The sequence below is a fragment of the Rhinolophus hipposideros genome, assembly GCF_964194185.1.
Source record: "Rhinolophus hipposideros genome assembly, chromosome: 19".
Taxonomy (NCBI): Eukaryota; Metazoa; Chordata; class Mammalia; order Chiroptera; family Rhinolophidae; genus Rhinolophus; species Rhinolophus hipposideros.
The window spans coordinates 3,654,382-3,665,072 of NC_138065.1; positions in this window are offsets into that span (position 1 = coordinate 3,654,382).

The following is a 10,691-nucleotide window of genomic DNA, read 5'->3' on the forward strand; positions in this document are numbered from 1 at the left end:
ATGCCATGACAACAGGTGACTGTTGAACGTCTGGGCCTGGAGGACACATTCCAGACCAGAATGGCACATGCTGTCTGCGCTGAAAGTAATCCTTCCACCTTTGGGACGCCATGATCTTCACTCCCACGAGCTAAAGCATCTACTGAGTGGGAAGCCTGAGCTTCCAACCTCCTTCATGTTATGCCTTATTGTCAGAAGCAAAACCTGTCTCAAAAAATGGGTGTTGTTTTCTTTCTTCTTTAGATACAAATCCTCTCATCTCGTCCCAAAGAGTGACTTACCATTCCACGAGAAACAGACCTAAGTCCAAGAATAGAAAATGTCACACAGCACGTCCACCCGTGAGGAGCTACGGCCTTTCCTCTGTGTGGCAGCTGTAAGCCTTTTTATAACAGACACACAGTCTCCACAGCCCAATCAAAAGTGCCTGCTTCCTTCATCCAGAGTACTCATCAAAGTACAAAAGTTAAATTTATTTTTCCCATTCAGCGTGCCTTTTGACAAACTCCAAGCTCTATGAAATTGAGAAACCGGTGGTTAGGGTAAAGATAGAATTACAGAACAGTGAACAGATCACTTGGGATCTACGACCAGGTTAATGAGAAGGAAAAGAAAACCAGGAGCCCTCTGTGGTTCTGGGTGACAGTGGGAGTAGGCACAGGTGGACGTGTTCTCCTGTGCTCACCCCGGCCCAGTCACCCTGTATGGCATGATGTAAGATGAAAGCATCTGCTGACGCTCAAAGGTGTAATTACCACCAGGGTGGGGGTATAATTAAAGTAAGGATAATTTACCTTGAAGAAGATAAAAATTAAGAATTATTAATGATCATAATAATTAGCCCTTGTATATCTAAGAGTCACAAAATGCTTTACAAGCTATAATTATCACAACTCCCCCCTGAGGAAGGGATTCATATCTTACAGCTCCTCACTTAACAAAGGGGTGAAGTGATGGGCAAAGGGGAAGCCAGAGAAGGGTGGAGTAATGCTTCCTCTGTCATCTGTCCTGTAAGTGGCGAAACTAGAAAGAGGCCCAGAAGGACTGACTCCCCTTACACTGTGCCCTCATCCCCAGCTCGTCACACAGACCCACAGAACTCCATCCAGATCAAGCAACTCATCTTATTCTGACTTGTTGGCCATTTAAACTGCCGCAGTGCAATAAAATTACATCATATCAGCAAGGATTTTACTAAACACCTAGTAGAAATAAAAGATACGCATTGCCTCCGAGGAACTTAAAACCTAAATGAGAAGACAAGACAAGCACCCATTAAATGAGAGGAAAAATTACCCATTAACTAGTGCTAGGTTATACGATGCTGATTATGCATGCTATGGGGGGAGGGTGTATTTAATTGGAAGATCATTAAATGTAAAGGTCAAAGAAGGTTTTGGAGAGGCGATGGAATTTGTATGTGGCCTCAAAAATACTATATTGGGTTATGGACTGGTAGAGGTGTGGTCCCAGGGATGGATCAATGAATAAGAAACAAGGGAAAAACTGGAACAGTTTCACACATAAATTTAAAGAAAAGGTCTTCATTGGAGAGGTATTTAGATAGCTTACCAAAGAACCTTACTTTTTGTAAAGCCATCTTAAAGTCATCCGATTTGGACCTTTTCCCAGAGTTCCATATCATGGCTCATATTGGGTTCTGGAAAAGCCCAGTAGGCTGAGGGTGACACTGGCCTCTTCTCTGTTTTATCTAAATTTTCACCTTGGTGGTTTTCCAATAAGGCCAAGGTACGGTTTGGTCTTGGTAGAATGCCAGATCTGTTATTGACTTTTTCTGGGTTCTGACAGGAGAAAACGGGGAAAGAGCCCTAGAATGAGAAAAAGATCAGGAAAACCTAGTACTTCCTTAGTTCTATGTCTGTTAACCCAGCAGAGCTCCACTCCCAAAGATTTCAGCACAGATGAGGTTTTGTGACTGATGTAATAGTAAAGCTTCTGGGTAATATAAATTTTATGTTCTCTTTTCAATTCCTCTGTAGGAAAGAGCTCACGGCTCAAATCCAAGTAGCAATGCAATTCTGTAGCTTTGCTCTGGACCCACTGGCATTCACCTTGATAATGGAGGACATTCCTCCAGAATGGAGCAGTGGCACTTGGGTCCTTCCTGGGCCAGCCAGGCATGTTCTCTGACCACTCAGCACCTCAGTCTCTAGTCTTATAAAAGACAGATAAGGAGACTTTTCGTCTATAAAGCGTATGGATGTGCTCAGATCGGGAAAGCACCATTCTTTCTTGATGAACCACAATAAACAGACACCGCCACGTGTTAAGGATTCTTAGTTGGTCTTAAAAAGAACAGACTGAATCAATATGTTATATTAGTACTTGATGGGTTTCTACATTCTCTGGCATTTACCAAACCTTTAAGAAACTAGAAAGCAATGAACATCATTCCCCAGTCCAAACATAAAGTCAGGAAAGCCTCTTAAAATGATCTTTTTAAATAACGATACTGTTAAGGAAAAGACCACTGTAGAGCGACGAGGGCTACTTCATCAGGAGAAGATCAAACCTGATTTTAGAATTTAGCGTTGAATCTACTTACCATCTTTCTGGTGAAGAACCAAGAGCAGCAAAGAAGAGAGGCTAATTCGTTTAGGCTTATTCGGGTGTTAAAATATTTTCCCTTGTGTTGTACCGACTTTAGACAAGTATATGGGCAAGAGAACCATCACTGGATTTAAGATCTAGCTTCATTCAGATCTAGCTTCATTCAGGAAGGAGTTTGTCTGTTCCTATGAATGCAATTTCAGCCATTTTCTCAAGGCTGTGTAGAAGCATTTTCCCTTTGGGTTTGCCTCTATATTTGTTTTGCTTGCTCAAACATGATTTTCCAATGATTAATATTTCCCTTTATTCTCACGGAAGCTAATAGCTGTCCCATCCCCTTATGAGTTTATTGCCTATAGAAAGGTAATAGAACCACACCAATGCATCCCAGCACCTGGGCTAATGTTCCCCACAGACCACACATGGGTGGATGAAAACGGAATCAGATATAAGGCAGGGTTTGTCCGGGGGATTCCTTGAAGGACACTCATAAAAAAGGTTCGTATCCACTGTGAGAGAGAGAGAAGTTCCGTGATGATTTATGATTGCAGTGACTCTATCCTAGAACCCACAGATTAAGACAACTATATAAAACCCTAAATAGAAGGGGTGGGGAGCAGAGAAATCTTCACTCTTCGCTAAGGAGCTGCTGTGTCAAGTTTCTTAACTGATCTCAAGAAATGGTGACAGCTCTAGGAAAACCCCCCATCCTGGGATTTCAGTACTGAAATCCCTCAGGACGCAGACATGAGCCAGGCTTCCAGTTGTCTTCCCATCGCCTACCACTTCCATTGTCTGTTCACCCCACCTCAGCGTGGTAACAGTGAGATCCATTTGGATCCATCTGCACATAAAGGAATAGCCATCAAGATTCAGGTTCCAAATTACATTCCATGGAAGGACTCTTCAGAGTCTCTGCAGAATTCTGAAAACCAGTACTTGTCTCTGTTGGACAAAGGAAGAGAGAGAAATGCTGAAAGCCACTGACTCATTTAATAGTCTCCATAAACCTACTGTGAACCACAGTTACATAGAGTGTGAAACGTGAGGGTGGGAGTCACTGACAACCAGGGATGAAATCCAGTTCATTACAATGAAACAGCACTGAGATTCGCAAACGATCAGCAGGGTTGAGAAAGCCCTGACAGACATAATGGGCTAGAATCACCGATGACATTATCGCACTTCTAGGAGGAGCAGAGTCAAGCGTTTCGGTGTTTTAATCACTAGTGACTTGAGTTGAGCAGGATGATTGCATCTACAATAACACATTACACCAGCTCTTTTTCTCCAGGCACATCAATATGCTAACGAGAAAAGAAAGAGCTAACTTCGTTTAGATGTAATATCCCTAAGAATGAAATTTCACAGATTTCAAGTTCTCTTATGAACAATGTAATAAAACATATTTTTAAAGTACCTGCCAACACTGTTTTACTTAGGAGACAATTCCAATCTACAGGAGAATCATCCTAAGACCCAAGAATACCAATGCCGTTGTTTTGGGGTTTTTTTCCCACCTGCTTTATTAGAGAAGAAACCGAAACCAATTCCTATACCCTCTCATTGTCCTATAGAACTGCTTCAAGCAGGGCTAAAGCAGCTCCCCAGGGATTGTCACATCCCAGGGAGAAATGAATTAGTTCCCATCCATTTATGTCATATTTTCTGTTTAACCCCAACCTAGAACTTACATTTTTTTAACCAAGTAAATGGCTTAGAGGTTATTACTTTATAGTGAAGTCACAATTGAGATTCTAAACATTAATGTCTTGATTGTATGGGTTGTATTTCATTTTAACGATTAAAGAAAACTAGAGATTCTGTCAAATATTCTGTCCTTTCATGTTAGGTGGGGCCAGTACCCTGCCTGTGAAGAGGCCAGGTTTGTGAACTCCGTGCCAAATAGCTACGTGAGCAAATAGTGAGATAAACAAGCCATTTGTGAAGACAGAGGTGGAGCTGGGCTTGGTTAAGAATGAATCAGGCCATCCCACAGAGTAGGTGTCTCCTTCCCAAGTTGGTCTTCAGGGCACAATTAAAACCCCTATAAAAGGCCCAGCTCCTGGCTGCCCAGTACACTTACCAGCGGTGTCAGAGAGCACTGGACTTCTCCTTCTGGTGAAGTGGGTAAGTCCCATTCAATGGGATCATGTTCTGTGTGATTCTTCATTTTCCTGCTACTGTAGATATTGGCGGGTGGAGGGGCAATAAGGGTCTATTGTGCCAAAAGACTTTAGTATCTCACGGGGATGTCTAACTCCCACTAACTCCAGGCCATCTTATGGCTGGAGCCATCACTCGAACGGAGACATGGCTCTTCTAAAGGTCTGAATTCTGTAAGTTTGTTTGCAGTTCAGGGGTTGGAGCATGGGCATGTGTGACTCTGATGGAGTTCATCTTCCTAAAAACTGCCATCTCAAGAGTTAGCCAACCCTTGGTTCTCTTTTTATATTGGTTCTACCCAATATAAGCCATCTTCCTGTAGTTATGGCATCTGAGGCATTGGAGTTGAAGAAGCCGGCTAGATGAACCACTATACTCACCCAGCCAGGGAAGTTTTCCATGCATTCTTTTAACACGGTTCTGTTTTTGGCTAAGTCCTGTTTTTTATAAAGCCAAGATTCAGGCAGTTTATTTGGGTAACCATAAGACCAACATTATTCAAAGTTTTCCAGGTTTGGTTTCACCTATCGACTCTGGTAGCCAGTCAAGAAGTACTTCTCAGGAAGCTTTTGATAGTTGAATATGTCACATATCTGACTTAGGGCAGATAACAGCACTGTGTTTTCTGTATTGGTGTATCTGAATATCACAATGCTGCCTTGGACTAGAAAGAAGCAGTGCCTGATCTTAGAACTGGTGACTTATGAGTTACACTCCTAGATCTCTTGTGGACTAGAATGTTGGGAAATAATCCACATCCCCTTTTTGTTGTTCTAGTTACCACTGAATGTTTTGCTGCCACAATTAGATGTGCATGGCTGCAATCCACTTCCAGATACTCTCAGATCTTCCCTCACCTTTTGGTTTTCATCTATCCTCTTTGTTCAACCTCAGAGGAAGATGTGATGAGCAGTAACATATCAAATTTAAATTCCTACATTCTTCTCTTCACTGTCTGGTCTGAAATATGCTAGGGAGCAAAAGGAGAGAAAAGGAAAACATATGGATAATCCAGATTGGGTGGGTAATCAAAAGCTGGTTGCAGTGGTCTGAATTCCCTGGCTTGAACTTTCTCAGGATCTTTCTTCCCCTTTCGAAGTACAATATTCAAAGATAAAGTGCTTTCTGTACACCTGAAACTGAAGCTGAACAATAATGAATGTCAACTACAATTTATATATATATATATATATATATATATATATATATATATATATATATATATGAAGTGGAGTACAGCATTAGGAATAGAGACAGTGGAAATGTAATGGCGTATGTGATGTTAGAGGGGTAGTAGATGGGGGAGGGAGGTTATCACTGTGTGAGGGATATAAATGATAAATGTCTGTTACATTGTTTTGTACACCTGAAACTAATAAAAAAAAAGATAAAGTGCTTTGAAAGCTCAGATTGAAAATAGCAACTGTTGTAAAGTCAAATTATTTAGGGATCTGCCTGAAACAGTGTGGCTGAAGCCTCACCAAGATCAGAAACAGTGTTTTGATTCTGGATTCTATTTGATTGTTTTAGGTTTACTTGAACTTGAAGAAAGGAAAAAAAAAATGTCTCCACTTCTGAGAAGCATCTTTGATATCACCGAAATTTTCAATCAATATGCCTCACATGATTGTGACGGGGCAGCACTATGCAAGAAAGACCTGAAGAACCTCCTTGAAAGGGAATTTGGAGCTGTCCTTCGGGTAAGAAAAAAGAAGAAAAGGATGTTTCTCTACTGAGTTAGGGTTATGAAATTTCTTCTCAAGAGCGACCAGAGTAGGGAACGGTGACTTTATATTTGTAGTCTGAGTACTAAAGAAGTTTCTAGGAAGTATGTCGAGTACCTGATGGCAATGTCAGTATGAATGAACTGTTGGTGGAAATTTCCCACCAAAGATGTCAGATCCAACTAGACTTGGAAGGAACTTAAATTTACTTCCAAATTTCAATAATTAAAACCAGCCTGTTCACTAGCAAAATGGTGTTACCATACATGTTTCGTTCTGTTTTCAAACATGGAATAAAAGTTAAATCAGGGGTACTGGCTATTTCAGACAGAAATGGCTGCTGCAAACTTTCATAAATGTCCACAGCAGTTCTCTCTTGAGGATGAGTTCATTCCTATTCACCCAGCTAAAACGAACTTGTGTTCTTTCGATCAGCATTCAAACACAAGATGCAAAAGTGTCCAATGAATGTACGCTATACAATGAGGTTGACTTTTTACGTGGGGAGGAGACTCTCTACACACTAGGGTTTTTCTAAATGCTCTTAATGTCTTTTGAGAGTCAGCATATCATAAAAACATACATGTGTATGAACGTTTACTACCTGTAAATGGCACATTGTAAATTGTTTTGTTTTCCTCTTTATCATAGAGACCACACGACCCTGAGACGGTGGATGTGATCCTGGATCTTCTGGATCGCGACGGTAACCGGCTGGTCGATTTCAACGAGTTCCTCCTGTTCGTTTTCAAGGTGGCTCAAGCGTGTTACTACGCTCTCGCCCAAGCCTCGGGGTCAGAGAAGGGAGCCCAGCGTGGGGGGGAAGGGAACCCGTTAGAAGATCGCTGGCAAGAAGAAGCGCAAAGGCGGTGGGAGCCCCGGGACCGACAGCTGGAAGAAGAACGCCGGCGGAAGCGGCAGGACCCGGAGCGAGAGCTCGCTCAGGAGGAGGAACAGAGGGAGAAGCAAGAGAAGCGCGAGCGGCGCCTGCAAAGGCGAGAACCAGAAGCGCGCTTGGAGCAGGAAACTTCGTTGCAGGGGCGCAAGGGGCGCGCGGAGGAGGAGTTTCCAGACCGAGAGCCGAGGCGAGAGAGGCGGGAGCTGCGGGAGCTCCAGCGCCTGGAGCAGGAACAGCGCGAGCGCCTGGAGGAGGAGGAGCTGCCCCGGCGAGAGCGCCAGGAGCTGAAGAAGGAGCGCCTGGAGGAGGAACAGCAGCTGCAGAGGCGGAGTCCAGGGCGCCAGGAGCGGCGCTTGGAGCTGGAGGAGAGGCGCCAAAAGGAGGAGAGGCGCCAGCTGGAAGAGAGGCGCCAACAGCTGCGGAGGCGCGAGCAGGAGCCACGCTTGGAACCGGAGCTGAGGCGCCAGCAGGAGGGGAGGCGCGAGCAGGAGCTGGCCGAGGAGGTGCAGCAGGAAGAAGCCCGGGAGCAGGACGACAGCCGTACCCCCAGGTGGCAGCAGCAGCTGGAAAGCGAGGCCGACGCCCGTCAACGGAAAGTCTACTCAAGGCCCCGCAGGCAGGAACGGCAGAGGCGCCTCCAGGAGCAAGAGGAAGAGGAGGAGCGGCGCTGGCGGGAGCGGGAGGAGGACGCCCAGTGGCCCAGCCGGCCCCTCCGGGAGGAGCGGGAGCGGCGGCTGCGCCAGGAGGAGGAAGAGCTGCGCCGCGACCTCAGGTGGCAGTGGCAGGTGGAGGAAGAGAGCGCAAGGCGCCGCCAGAGGCTGTTGGCCAGCCCTCCATTGCGGGAGCAGCGGGACAGGCAGCAGAGGGCAGAGAGACGCCAGGAGCGGGAACAACTGCTCGGTGAGGAGGAGAAGGAGCGGCTCCAGGAGGATCGGGAGAGGGAGCGACGCCAGGACGAGCTGCGCCGCGACCAAAAATGGAAGTGGCAACTAGAGGAGGAAAGCCAGAGACGCCGCCACACACGGTACGCCGAGCCAGCGCAACGAGAGCAGCTGCGGGAGGAGGAAGAGCTGCAGCAGGAGGCGCAGCAGCTGCAGCGGGAGGAAGAGCAGCTGCAGCGGGAGAAGAGGCGCCAGGAGCTGGACAGACAGTATCGGGAGGAGGAGCAGCTGCAGCGGGAGGAAGAGCAGCTGCAGCGGGAGAAGAGGCGCCAGGAGCTAGACAGACAGTATCGGGAGGAAGAGCAGCTGCAGCAGGAAGAAGAGCAGCTGCAGCGGGAGGAAGAGCAGCAACAGAGGGAGAAGAGGCGCCAGGAACTGGAGAGACAGTATCGGGAAGAAGAGCAGCTGCAGAGAGAGGAACGTGAAAAGAGGAGGCTCCAGAATAGGGACAGACAGTATCGGGAGGAGGAGCAGCTGCAGCTGGAAGAAGTGCGGCTGCAGCGGGAGAAGAGGCGCCTGGAGCTAGACAGACAGTATCGGGAGGAGGAGCAGCTGCAGCGGGAGGAAGAGCAGCTACAGAGGGAGAAGAGGCGCCAGGAACTGGAGAGACAGTATAGGGAGGAGGAGCAGGTGCAGAGAGAGGAACGTGAAAAGAGGAGGAGCCAGAACCGGGACAGACAGTATCGGGAGGAGGAGCAGCTGCAGCGGGAGGAGGAGCAGCTGGAGCAGGAGAAAGAGCAGCTGCAGAGGGAGAAGAGGCGCCAGGAACTGGAGAGACAGTATAGGGAGGAGGAGCAGGTGCAGAGAGAGGAACGTGAAAAGAGGAGGAGCCAGAACCGGGACAGACAGTATCGGGAGGAGGAGCAGCTGCAGCGGGAGGAGGAGCAGCTGCAGCGGGAGGAGGAGCAGCTGCAGCGAGAAAGGCGGCTCCAGCAGCGAGACAGGCAGTATAGGGAGGAGCAGGATCTGCAGCGACGGGACCGGAAGCTGCAATTCCGGGATGAGGATCCGCGTCGTGATCTGAAATGGCAGTGGCAATCAGAAAAAGACAATGAAGTTCGTGATGACAGTGCTTATTCCAAACGCAGAGAGAATGAAAAAATCCGACGATTGGAAGATTCCCAGGTGCGGGAGAGAGCATTCCCGCAGGATCGGTGGTCCCTGCAGGATGAACAGGAAGAGAGAGAGCTCGCGCAAGGGAGGAGGAGCAGGGAGCAGCGCGACAGGCAATTGGCACAGCTGCGAGAGGAGCCAAGGGAAGACAAAAGGCGAGCCAGGAAGTTCCGCGAGGAAGAGCAGCTGCTGGAAGAGGAAAGAGAGGAGAAAAGACGCCTCCAGGAAGACAGAAAGTCCCGCGAGGAGGGACAGCAGCTGCGCCGCCAGGAGCGCGACACAAAGTTCCGCGACGAGGAACAGCAGCTGCAGCGGGCGGAGCAGGCGGAGCTGAGGCGCCGGCAGGAGCGAGACCAGCAGGACCGCGCGGAGGAGCAGTTTGCCCGGGAGGAGAAGCGGCGGCGTCAGGAGCTGGAAAGGGAATTCCGGGAAGAAGAGCAGCTCCGCCGCCAGCAGGAGGAGGCGCAGAGACGCCGCCAACCCTGGGAGGAGAAAGACCAGGGCCGTCGGCAGGGTCTGGAGCCTGGCAAGCGTCCGTTTGCCAGCGCCCCGGTGCGCTCCAGCCCTCTCTATGAGTACATCCAAGAGCAGAGATCCCAGTACCGCCCTTGAGAGAGGGTGCCATATCCTGACACCCGCCAAAGCTTCAGCAAAGGAAAACGGGAAACACTGGCTTCCAAATGACTCAAACGTTTCTGGTTGTGGGAAAACTCGCTGATGTTAGAATATGTCTTTTTTTTTTTCCTCCAAAATTTTGCATGATACTCATTTCCAGTACTTTGTACTCTGCCTTTTATTTTTCCTTAAGTAGTTCTTTACTGCAGAATGTCTTTTCTCTTTGGTGCAAATGTGGTGTGCATTTAAAAAAAACACAGAAATCATTTAATTTGGTTAAGGAGTTTTGTTTGGGAGACACGTTAATTGACTGCTTTCAAAGGGAACAAGAATAATAGCACGTGAGATTCAAAAGAATCTGGTCTGATTTTTTTCTTTGTTGACCCATCTTGTGGGGAGTTTAGATATTTTTAATGTTCAAGTTGATATTTCTTCTTGGGCCTAAATTACATTAATATTTACCTTCAAATAGACTCTCACCTTTTTTGGCATAATTAGTGCAGATTCCACAAGGGGACTGAATTTTTACAATAATCCTTGAATAGTGCAGGGGCACTGACTTCTACAGAAAAAAACTCCCTGTGAAATCAGCCCATAACTGGAAGAAATACCAGTTAAAAATAAGATTTAGCTTGAAGACTTAGAATTTGTATTAGATTTTTT